Source organism: Patagioenas fasciata, chromosome 7 (assembly GCF_037038585.1).
Source record: "Patagioenas fasciata isolate bPatFas1 chromosome 7, bPatFas1.hap1, whole genome shotgun sequence".
NCBI lineage: Eukaryota > Metazoa > Chordata > Aves > Columbiformes > Columbidae > Patagioenas > Patagioenas fasciata.
In genome coordinates this window covers 32,921,231-32,933,751 of record NC_092526.1, presented here as the reverse complement: position 1 = coordinate 32,933,751, position 12,521 = coordinate 32,921,231, and positions in this window count along the sequence as shown.

Here is a 12,521-nt window from a genome sequence, read left to right as displayed (position 1 = left end):
GCTCTCTCTCTGCCTGACCTTAACTGTGTGTTTGTTTTGATACAAACTCTAAACTTCATTGCACTGAGGCAGGGGAGATTTCAGCCAGATGCAAAGGAAATCTTTCTGGCAATAAGGTTTCTGAAACGCTGGAACCAACAGCCATCTGCCGTCATTAGCACACCAATCACAAATTACCTCGGTAGATTACTCCCATCGAGGTTAGGAGAATGGACTGGTTGGTGTCTTGAGGTTCCTTCAGTCCTAAGGTAGCAATGTACCTACTGAGCCCTGGTTCATTTGTTGCCCAAAATAGACAGTGAAGAGCAATTATAAAACAATAAGAGCATTACCTCAAAACTTTTCTAAGGTGTAACAGCAGTTAAACCAAATTTCTCAGATGCAGGACAGGATGGTATACAAAAAAACCCTTATAATTTTAAAAATAACTTTTGTGGCTGAAGTATTTCACAAATTCACCAAATATTCAGCCTTTTTACTAGCTTCCTACAGAGCTTTCTGCTCCTTCCTGCAGGAATAGGAGTCTAGAACTAAAAACCTAACATAAATAGTCTCAAAATTAGGCATTCTAAGAATGAATAATGCAAAATTAATGACCAGCTTAGAACTCTTTAAGCGACATATCTAGCCTCATCCAATTGCTTTGTGGCACAAATAACAACAAAATTCAGTTTTCTATGGTTTCACATATAGGAGTTATACAGAAAAGTATGTTCTCAAAATAGACTGAATTTAGCTGCCAAATTCTAATACAACATTGTACTGAATATCACTTGCAACGCATGATCTCTAGAACCTCATGATTTGATCAAATTTATTTGCATTCGCAGATACTGGCGAAGAGGGTTGTTGTTAATGCCAATAGCTGCCTTCAGACCAGAAAGCTCTTCTGCTGCATTTCTTTCGCCAAAATATGAGAGCAGCAGAGCTCCTTGAAGATTAAATAAAATAAAATAAAATAAAATAAAAGGGCAACTACATATTCTTGGTCACAGAAACATTTCAGCTAACATTTTCTTACACAGAAATTCAGCCTTAGTGAGATACCTAGCACAGAAAAATTTTGGTCCGAGTAGTTACATTTTAGAGAATTTATAAATGACTGAAAACCTCAGTTTTATAACAGAAACAGTTGGGAAACTGCAGATATTTCTTCCTCTACCCTTCAGGCTCTCTAGGTGTGTTGGAATAGAATAACAGAGTGGATTTTGAAGGCAAGGACATACCACACACTGAATTCTAGAGCATGGCTACTGACTACAGCCTCAAACGAGAACAAGTATGTGCCTAAAATAGGACGATAGCAACAGTCCTACTGAAATCAGTACCATTGTTCACATACATACACTTCATTATACTGCTGGACTCTGTCCTAAAAAAATCTAGAGAATCTGTAAAAACTGAAATACCATTCCAATCCCAGCTTTGCTGGTCACTAGCCAGTTATGCTAGTCACGACCCAAGTCTGGACCTAAGACAAGTAAACCAAACCATTAGGAACAGTTTCTGTGGCAATAGATGGACAAGCTGCACGACCTAACCACATTTTTTGACCTCCTGTGTTTGCGACAGTTTTTGAGGCAAAACACCCATGACCATACAGTCAGGTCCCAGGAGTGGTATCTCCATATGGAGGATCAGCACCATTTCGTCACCTCTGCAACCACACGCCAAGGATCTAATTATAACCAAGGTCAATCTCTAAAATTATGGCAGGTAATAAGGTAGTAGACCACACACAAAAAAAATCAGATCAATAGAAAGGCTGATTATTACCTCACAATGGACTGAAAGGCAGTAGCTGGCAGTCATGAAAATCCCTTCAGTTTCTCTTTATAAGCAGAAAGAGAGTGACAGGATAACATGCGGTTAATCCCTTTATTTGTAACACCTTTTGGCATATCTCTTCTTTTTCTCCTTATCTATGTAATGGCAGCGTGGAAGGGATGACAATGAGAAAAACCAAAAGCGAACAGAAGTGTTTTGCATGGGGTGTGAATGGGGAGGCGCTGGCCGCTGGGGGCTGTGGTGCCGGGTGCTCTGAGGGGCCGTGGGGCTGCCCCACCGGGCACAGCCGGTTCTGCCTGGTTCATACCGGCTCTGTCACCGACCCGCCATGGGATATGGTGTAGATATCAGTGACACTGGTGGCATTTCTGGGAAACATAGAATCATTTTGGTTGGAAGAGACCCTCAAGATCATCGAATCCAAGCTTTAATCTAACACTGGCACTAAACCATGTCCCTAAGAGCATTATCTACACATCTTTTAAACACCTCTAGGGATGGTGACTTAACCACTTCCCTGGGAAGTCTGTTCCACTGCTTCACAAGCCTTTCTGTGAAAAAATTGTTCATAATATTCAATCTGAACCTTCCCTGGCACAAGTTGAGGCTATCTCTTCTTGTCCGGTCACTTGCTACTTACAGAATCATATTGGTTTGAAGAGACCCTCAGGATCAAGTCCACCTAACCTAACTCTGGCACTAAACTATGTCCCTAGGAACAGTCAGTGAGCAGCTGGATGGGCATTTGGTCCTCAACCAAGATTAACCCACCAATAAATTAAAACTAAACACATCACAAAAGCCTAACCAATAATTTTCCCTGCTACAACTTACCCTAATATGTATTCTTTGAACAACATCTCTCTAATATAGTTATTTCTGCCACCTTTTTATCTTGGCTTGAGTTATCCAGTCTCACCTGCCAGCATCCTTCAGGAATAATTATAACCCTGACATTTAATTCAGGGTTTTATTATGCAAAGGTAACATAACTGAAAAGCCTTGCATTCCTGTTTGAGGTCTTAAAATTTATCTTTTCATGACAAAATGGAAGAAGGAAAAATGCTTTCAGAAGAGAAAGTAAGAGCTAAAACAAACAAACAAAAAAAAGCAAAAAAAAAAAAAAAAAAAAAAAAACACAAAAAGAACATAAATAGGGGAAAATACCCATAGCGCAAAGCTCATATCTTCTGTTTCATATATGTAAATGCCCATCTGGAAGTCAGTGATAGATCTCACTCACAGCAATGCTTAAAAATCTCTGTCCTGTCTTGTGAAATTCCTGGCTGCTTCCCAAGCCCCTGTGACTCAGGATTTGGGAGGGCAAAAACTTTAAATATCTGAACATACCTAAAGTTAACCATCTAGATTATCCAGCAGATCTTTGTATACCTTCGAAAATGCTAAGAAAATATTCTTCCAGAAACATAAATCCATACCTCTAAAAGACGAGAAGACTGCATAATTTACAGTGCTAGCTAATTTACTTATTCTATTCACCATGCACACAAAACCTTCAGTCTTAGCTGTATAGCAGTAGCAAACACATTTGTTCTTGTGAAAAAGCAGAATAAATTTACACACTCCCTAACTTGCCAAAAACAGCACTTCTCTCAACAAAAAACAGCTACAGAAATTTGAACACTTGATACGATACACAATGCCTCCACAATTAACTGTATTAAACACATCATTATAATTCACAGATGTAGACAAAGTTGTAGTGATAAATTAATAAAGTCAATTTTGGGATGCTTCATTTTTGATCACTTTCTGTTTATCCACTCTGTGTGCAATTATCAAAACACGTTAATTTGTATTAGCTGAGTGTTGTAACCTACCTAGGTTTTACCGCATTAGATCTGATCGTGTGTGTGCTGCGCCAGTCTAAAATAATTTTCTTCTTAACAACAAAGTTTGGCACTACATCAAATCTTAGAAAAATTCAAAACTCTCCTGTTGATCTGCATGTGTTTTATTTAGGTCTCAGTCCTTTGAAGATATATGCATATTTCTGAATTATGCGCTGCCGGGAGTCCAGATGATTTCACAGTGTATTACCTTAAAAACATATATAATCCATTTTCAAGATAGTCCTTAATCAGATCAGAGAAAGAAGATTTTTCTAGAACCTATATAACAACATGCAAATTTTTTATGTCATTATAATCTCATGTACTGACAACCTCTGCAACCTAACATTAAGCCTTTTATCTAGAATGCTTGTAAATAACAACCCTCATGAATCTAAATCATTTCTTAAAGAATCTTTACTTATTCATTCCTTCCTTTTGCTTACAAGGTTGTTGATAATTACTATGGGACAAAAAAATACCAACAGCCACTTAGTGTACCATGTCAGCTGTTACACATTACAGAAACAATGCATTTCTAACCTGCCTTAAACCAAAGCAGCAGGCAACTAACAGATCTCCACCTTACTGTACAGAGAAAGCCACTGGCTTAGTCTGCAGAATCTATGGGCTTGTTTGTTTGATTCAGTTTCTATTTAAATTATACAGTTTAGATGATGACAAAGCTGTGAATAAGACAATAGACAGATCAAATAGTTTGAGGTATTTTTTGTAAGGCTGAGGATGTTTTTCAAAAAAAGCAGCTAAATTGGGAGTCATGCTCTGTGATTCCAGTAGCTCACAAGCTCTTATTAATATGCATTTGAGTCAATTTTTCAAGCTTAGTCAACTTACTAGTTACCTGTCATACTAAGGAGAAGTGATTAAGCCAAAAAGAAAAAGAGAAAATAAAAGTAGCAACAAACAAGTAGATGTAATTGAAAAGTTAAAGCATTGACATCCCTTCCTAATATCTTCCCTCTGGAGTGGAAGCTATAGTTCCTCGCCTGAAATGATGTATATCATGATTCATACTGCCCACCACCATGTAACCAACTTTCTACTATCACTTCCTTTATGAAAAATGCTACATCACTTGCTTTTAGGGAAAGGCAGTTCCATATGAGTATTAAATTATAGCACTCAAAATAGTATTGAAACAGGATTAGCTTAGATCTGCACAGTCTTGAAGCCAATTCTGAAAGAGATCGCAGCTGACAGGACAACTCTAGAGTAGCAAAGAAGAGGCTGCAGATTGCCAAGCTTTGTGCGTGGTCCGACCCTAGTTAAGAAGCAGCACATTTATTTTTACACAGCACCTGGTTTGTAAACCACTTTACAGGCAGAGGAGCAAAGGGAAAGGCAATGTAGGCAAACTTGCATAAAACTCTTCGTATTCCATGTGTAACTGTTGCCTATTTTTTGACTTGTGCATTAGGTAGTTGTTTGGTACTGAGATAATAGCTTGTCTTCCTTTGTAATGAAAGACAAACTGCTTTTCTAAAAGGCAATTTTAGCTTGACCAATTTGAAAAGACGCAGGTTTCTTTCACAAAAGCTTCTACCCATAGCCTGGTTTGAATTTGTTTTCATCTTTACTGATAGCAATTCCAAGTCTTCTGTTGCATGGCAGTTTTTTCACAGATGATTAGGAGCAGTGGTGTGGTATGCAAGATCTTGCAATGAAAACTGCTAGAATCTTGCCAGTTGGTAGATTCTGTTAAATTATCAAGGTTGATAAAAGAAAATATTTTAAAATATAATTTTCAACTAGAGCATCAAACTGTCAATTCACATTTCTAAATTAATAAGAAACGAAAGTACTAATGTTTCAAGCCCAGTTTCCTTCCTGTGTTTCTTTCTCACTTTTGATGGCAGGGAAGGTTATTATGCTCTGTGTGTTGTTTCAGAACCATAATGCTGAAGAATACTTCCATCTACAGAATTGATGGAAACTCTTGTGGGAAGAAAGTTACATAAATAAACAGTTTCTTTGCAGTTAGGACTGAGAGGCAAAGGTGATACCTATCAGTCGTGTTCTTCCTCTGATGATCGTCATGCCCAGACATTATGCATGAGCAAGAAATGGATTTTAGGTTCAGAAAGGATGACAGTAAATCTCTCGTTCCACGATCCCTAAGCTGCAGGCTGCAGACCCCAGTGGGCTGCAAAGCTCTGCTGAGTACATTGCCCACCCCAATGGCTGTGCAATTTTCCCCACTGGAGAAGGTAATTCAATTTTTCCATGATGTTTCAAGAGAATTTTTTCAAGCTATTTGCTTTAATCTCATCTCCTGAACAGGATTACAGACACATGAAATGCATCATATAGTCCACTTTGTGCTAAGGAAGGATAGTGTAGACTCACCCAGCATAGGTTTGTTTAACTTTTCCTTGAAGAAGAGGTTCCACAACACCTCTAGGTCGCTTTTCCTGGGGTTCATGCTTCAAAAAGGGTTTTCTAAAACACAACCCTCATCACTCTGAATGCAAATTAGAGATTTTCCCTTAATTCTTCTCTTGGGAATATGGAGAACAACTTCTCTCTGCCTTTCGCCCTAAATCTTTTACATATCAGATGGTTGTTACTCGCATTAGGCAAACTCATTTCTCTGACGTAGTTTTCTACACGTTTTTAAAAGTAATGACCAAACATGAGTACAATATATCAACTCAGACTAACCCTTATATGGAATAATTACCTACATGATAGACACCACATCCCTCTTCACATATTCCAGAATTACATTTCCTTAGCTTGCAACAGCAATGCATTGTAGTCATTGATATCCATTTTTTCTCTTGACAGGCATTACTTATCTTGTATTCGTGTACCTGAATTCTTTTTCCCAAACATATCATATGGTACTTCACTTTATTGAATTTCATCTTGATGATTTCAGACCATCTCTCCAATTTGCCAAGTTTATTTTGAATTCTGATCTGACACAGAAAGGTATTTGCAACTCCTCATAGCTTGGTGTCATCTGCATATTTTATGAGCTATTCTGTATTCCGTCATCTTCACCACTAATGAAAACGCTGAACAGAACTGATTTCCTAAGCAAATTCTCAAGCTGAAATACAGGCTGTGGAGTTCAACCAGAATGTTCCTGTGCCAAATCCATTACACTGATTTGCACCAGAACTTACAGTTTAGAAAGGCAGACAATACGTATGTTAAAACCTTAAATGCAAGAAAAGCCACCATTTGTTCTGCTGAACTTTTGCGATAATTAATTATCCTCTTTTAATTTCGGCATAACTTTAAAATCAGGCCAGCTTCACTCTCCAGCTGCATAATGTATTCTGATTACTATATCAGAGAGAGAACATCCATAGAAAAGACTGACTTATAGAATTACGATTTACTAACTGATTGATTCTACCATATCGTTCCTTAAAACTTCTATGGATTGATCTTCACAGGGAGTTTAAACTGAAGTTTAAAATTCCCAAAATGTTTTGTGAGACTTGAACAAAGTAATGATTTTTTAGGAGAATGAAGTAATATCTTTTGCCTGCAGTTCCTGGCTCTGCTATGGAATTATGTACAATCACTTGCAGAAAAATACTACCCTGCTGGCTAAAGCCAAACCCTTTAGGACCATGTAATTTCTAGAATATTTGCTATGTGATATTTGGCAAATTGTCTCCCAGCCTCCTCCCCTCCATTTGCTGTCCATAAGCAATATGGAGAGGAAAAAGAAAAAGCAAAAGCAAAGCTCTTCATTACTGGAAAACAACCTTAGAGATATTCAGATTCACATTTTTTTATGAAAAGTAGAAATAGGTCTCAGGATTCTTCTCAACTTCCAGCATGTGCAGGAAAATAGAACTTGGGACAGAAGAAATAGGAGACTTATTCATTCTGGGATATACACACAAACCTGAAGACATATTCCAAATGCTGTTAGTTAGAGATTTACAAAACAAAACAAACACTACACAAACCCACCAACAACAAAAACCCAAACACCACACCAAACAACAAAACCTCTTTTCTCTTTTTGAATTATGCTACACAGTTCGGCTTCCAAGCAGGAAAAAGAGGGAGAAAGTTTCCTGTTGTCATGCTGTAAGACTCATAAGTCATCACTCAAATTGAAAGAAACGTAAGTCCTTTTATAGAAAGACATATGGTTTTCCAAGTGTTTGTTATCCTCTGTCGGAGTCTTAAAAGAGCTAAAATCATCTCTGTTTCATTTTGCTACCACCATTTTGTGTCACTGCATGTGCATCACATACCTGTATATGAAAAGGAAAAAAGCCCAGATTCCTAAACTTTGGTTTGCAAACAAATACTAGCCTGCAGAGAGATAAGGACCTCTGAGAATCTGACCAAAAGTCACCAAAACCACCCAATTTTCCTAAAATCCTTTTTTTTTTTTTTTTTTACACATATAAATGTTAATGTATCATTAAGATGCCAGAGCAGTATGAACAAGGAGAGAGATTTCTGCTTATTTTAGACATGAGACTAGACTTGTAGGAAATGTTATTGTTATGACATCTAATCTAAAAAACTAACGATGTCTTTAAGAAAAAGATGAACTAGGGCAGTGAATCTTGCACAAGTCATTCAGAAAATCTCATGCACATAGTTTCAAGATTTGCTTCTGATGAAACAAAGGTACAGAGCACAACCTCAAAGACTAGTTTGCTTTTAAGGGTAAGTGGATCTGCATTGCTGCATATTCTTACCAAGACATCAGATGCTTAGTGAACAGAATCTGGCATCCTAGATAAGGAAGGTTGTCAACAACTGCTTTAGTGAACCCTTCTGGATGAAATGTTAGGATACTCATCGATGGTCAGTTCAGTTATTGATGCACGTGAATATTTTTCAGCAGCACCTATATATATGACATCTGTACATCTCCAGAAAGACCATCAAAGTTGGTAGATGGCTTTGGTTGGTTGGTTGTTGATTTCTGGTTTTGTGTGGTTTTTGTTTTTTTTTTGTGTTTTTGTTTTTTGTTGGTTTGGGTGTTTTTGTTGTTGTTGTTGTTTTTTGTTGTTGTTTTGGTTTGGTTTGGTTTTTTTGTTTGTTTGTTTTTTTTTTTTTAAATAAAAACTCCAGTTCCTCTTAACATAGTGGAATCTTTTCTGTCACTATAAGTAATCCCTTTGTACTAACTAAAAACCAGGAACCTAAAAGCCAATTTTTGACCAGCTTTACAAAAATAGCTCATCAAGCATACTAAAGTATGTAGTGCTCTCACACATTCTAATTTTAGCATATGTATAATACCACTTACAGTTGATCAATATATCCTGCAGACTGAACCCCCCATCTTACCTACTGAAAGCTTGGTATTATTGTAAATTTAAGATTTGCTAAATAGTTGAGAGCGCACCAGAACTCTATAGTCTATTTGTCATAGAAAAAAAAAACATCAATATGGTAATTGCAGAATTGCAAAATGCAGTTTAAAGACCAATGCTGGCAATTTTTTTTTATTCCACATAGCAGGAAAACAAATGAGGCGCATCCTTGATCAGCTTAGTGTAATCCTAAGAGCACTAAATAATGCTTCTTATATAAGTATTTAAAGTAGTTTGCTTAAAGTAAAAAAACACAAAAGATTCCAGCTCTAATGCTACAGACACAGAAACACAACAGTTTAAATCACCATTAAATCGGAAATTACATGGACTATTTTTATTACCATAAATTACTCCCATTTGGCAAAATACTTCACATCATATTGACTTCAATTTTAATATGAATATTGTTTCATTTTCTAATTGAAAGCAATCTAACTTAAAAAAAAACCCACACACCATAAACAAATTATAATATTCATTGGACATAAACATCATAAAAATAAACAATAGATTTTAGGAGAACCCGTCTATATAAAGCTATACTCATCTAAAAGGAGCCTCATCAGTTCCCCTACTATGCAGAATAAAAAAGGAAGCCATCTGAGCATGAATAGCTCAAACTCTCTATCCTAAAACAGCAACTGTACAGACAAAAATCTCTTACAATAGCTACAGAGAGCTGGAAGTGGAGTCTCAGTCATTAAATGAGCTACCCTGGCACTCCAGTTCAGCGCATCAAGTGAAGGTGCCAGCATGCTGCTCTCTCCCATGTGGCCGTTCTGTATCGGATTATGCAGAGCAGTGTGTTACGTGTAGTGGAAATTCATAATGCCAGTGATGGCGTTGTCAAACTTCCCCACACACACACCCCGAGTCCACACCAAAACCACAGAAAAGAACATTCATACCAAGTCCAGGGTTCGGTTTTGCAAAATTCCTTTTGTGGCTTGAAAAAATAAGTGATTATTGTAGTGCTGTGTACCACAGAGCATCTGCCCTGAAATAGGGCATTTTCCAGGTCTGTTCATGAATTCATTTTTATCCATCAGTCTCATTAGAGCTTGTAAGTGGTCAGCAAGAGGTACGCTTTCAAAGTGGTGTTCGGAGCTACAGCCACAGGAATCTCTTTAACATCGAGAGATTCCTATACATATGAAAATATTATTTTCCTTTGCATGTAATGTGGACAGAGTTTTGCCATGTTCAGGCTTGAATCCCTGTAGCCAGATGCTAAAACAAACACAATCAATAGAAATCATGTATTCATTTAATGGGACTTGTACAGAGAATTGCTTAGAAGAAAAAAAATACCATTAAAGTTCATGGGAGTTTGGACTGACTTAGTATTTCAGCATATAGCACTGTGCAAACAGTTGCTTAATGTGCTTGATTCTCTCTCTGTAAATGCCACTGATCAGCTACGTGTACCAAGCAGCAGTGCAAAAGGAAACAATATCCTATGTCCTATTCCGTAAAATTACTGCACTTACAGTAATAAAATGAGGATTTATAGAAACATCTTCTTAAAACTGTTTTTAAAGCTTCCAAAATATATCTAGTCTAGTTTATTTTACCCCTGCAAACCTGTACAAATAAACGTACTAAGCCATTAAGGTTTTACAAGTCAGAAAACGCAGAAGGTAGCTGTACCAAAATATTTCAGTCTGTTAAACTGCAACTAAAATTTCTCCTAAAAATAATTAATAAATCAGATGTTATGCATGTACATGGCTATATAACAACAGAGCTTTATAATGTTCTATTTAAGATCTGCTCCTGCATATATAATGAGCTGAATAGAGGAATTTGGTCTGTTTGTACAAATTCAAGTGTTCTAAATAAGAGTAAACTTGGAAGAACAAGGCTAATTAAGGGGGATACAGAAATAGGGTGTCGCTATGATATTTTAAAATATGATACTCTACTGCACTCTAAGTTCTGGTTGTAATAAACACTTAAGCTACATGCATAACTTTATGCACACAATTAGCTCCACAAAGCAGAGCTGAACAACAAACTGCAGCAATTTATTCTGGTGTCAGAAGGATTAATTACATCCTTAACTACTGCCCTGGGTGCTTACATCACTTGTGCAGAATAGCAGTTGATCTCAACACAGCACTACGCACTTATGAGCCCCTATTCCCAGCTCCCTCATATCCAGTGAGAAGACATCCCAGTTCTTGTCTGAACTTTTATGAACCTGAAAAATAATACATCTTGCCCTTGTTATTGTATGCGTGTGTGTATATACATATATATATATATTACCAGAGCTTGCTATTGCAGTTGGCCTTCGTATTTGTATATAATAAAGTAGAATATTGAGAACAAATATCTGTGTAATTAGCCCATCAATCATGTTGTTCTTTAATATAAACGAAGTATTAATTCACTTCTCCATAAACTCCCTCACCATAACTAATGCAAATTATTAACTAGCTAACCACAATCAAAAGAAATGCAGAAAGCCACAGAAAGTCCAGAGATTTCAGCCACTCAGGCAACATCCACTAGCCTTGGTTGTGCGCAGAGGCACAGAGCAGCCTGCAGACAGAAGTTTGCCAGCTTCACCATCAAGCTGGGCGTCCTGGTTACCTGCTGGTGCACAGGTTGCTGTGGTCCTCTCTGCTTAACTATTGATCTCCATCTTTCTCATTACTGAGAGCCAAATATTCCTTTTTCAAGCAAAGCAAGAAAGGTTTAACAACACAGCCTTAATATTTTTTAAGAGGTTGCTGTGACAGTGTCCTGCAGGAATGCTACGCAAACATTTTCCTAAAAGGCTTCCCAAAATTGTTCTGAAGCCACAGCTGCAGAGTGTTGGGCTTATCCCCAGACAACACCAGAACTGCACCAGTGTGAGATGCAGGGAGAGGTTAAGGCAAAACCAGAGTGGGAAAGGCAAGACTGGCCCAGACACACAGCACCAGTGACACACACACAGCACGTTCCACTGATTCTGTGCTTAAATACACACAGTTCACTCCACTTAATGTAAAGCTCTTATTTGTGTAAACACGGGTACTATCTTCTTCTTTCCTTCTTATTCAAACTCAAAAAAATTATTCTAAGAACTAAGACAGGGCCTTAAATGCACACCCAACCCATGAAGCAAGCCTCTCCAAAATCAGATAGGAATAAAATGCAAAAAGTTATGGTGTTAGTATCTGTCACCCCAGTGTAACCCCTCACTGCTCCCCCAGACAACAACCTTCTAGCTCTTCTTTTACAGATATCAGTATATATTTCTAAAAACGTCAACTTACTGAACCCCATTTCTCTGTTTCTTCTGGTGCGTGTTTCTCGCCACACATATAATGTTTTTTCACAGTGCCTCTGACAGGGGATTTGCCTCGTGTGTTTTAATGCCACACTACCCGCAAATTCAAATATCTTTCTTCATATCTACACTGCGCACACATACTTCATATATGTATTTTTCAAAGACTCATAACCAGAGAAAGTAATATAAGACCATCCTTCCATTTTTTCCCCAAACTATGTATTGCCCTTGTTTAGAGGTCCTGAGACCCTCAAGAGAATTATT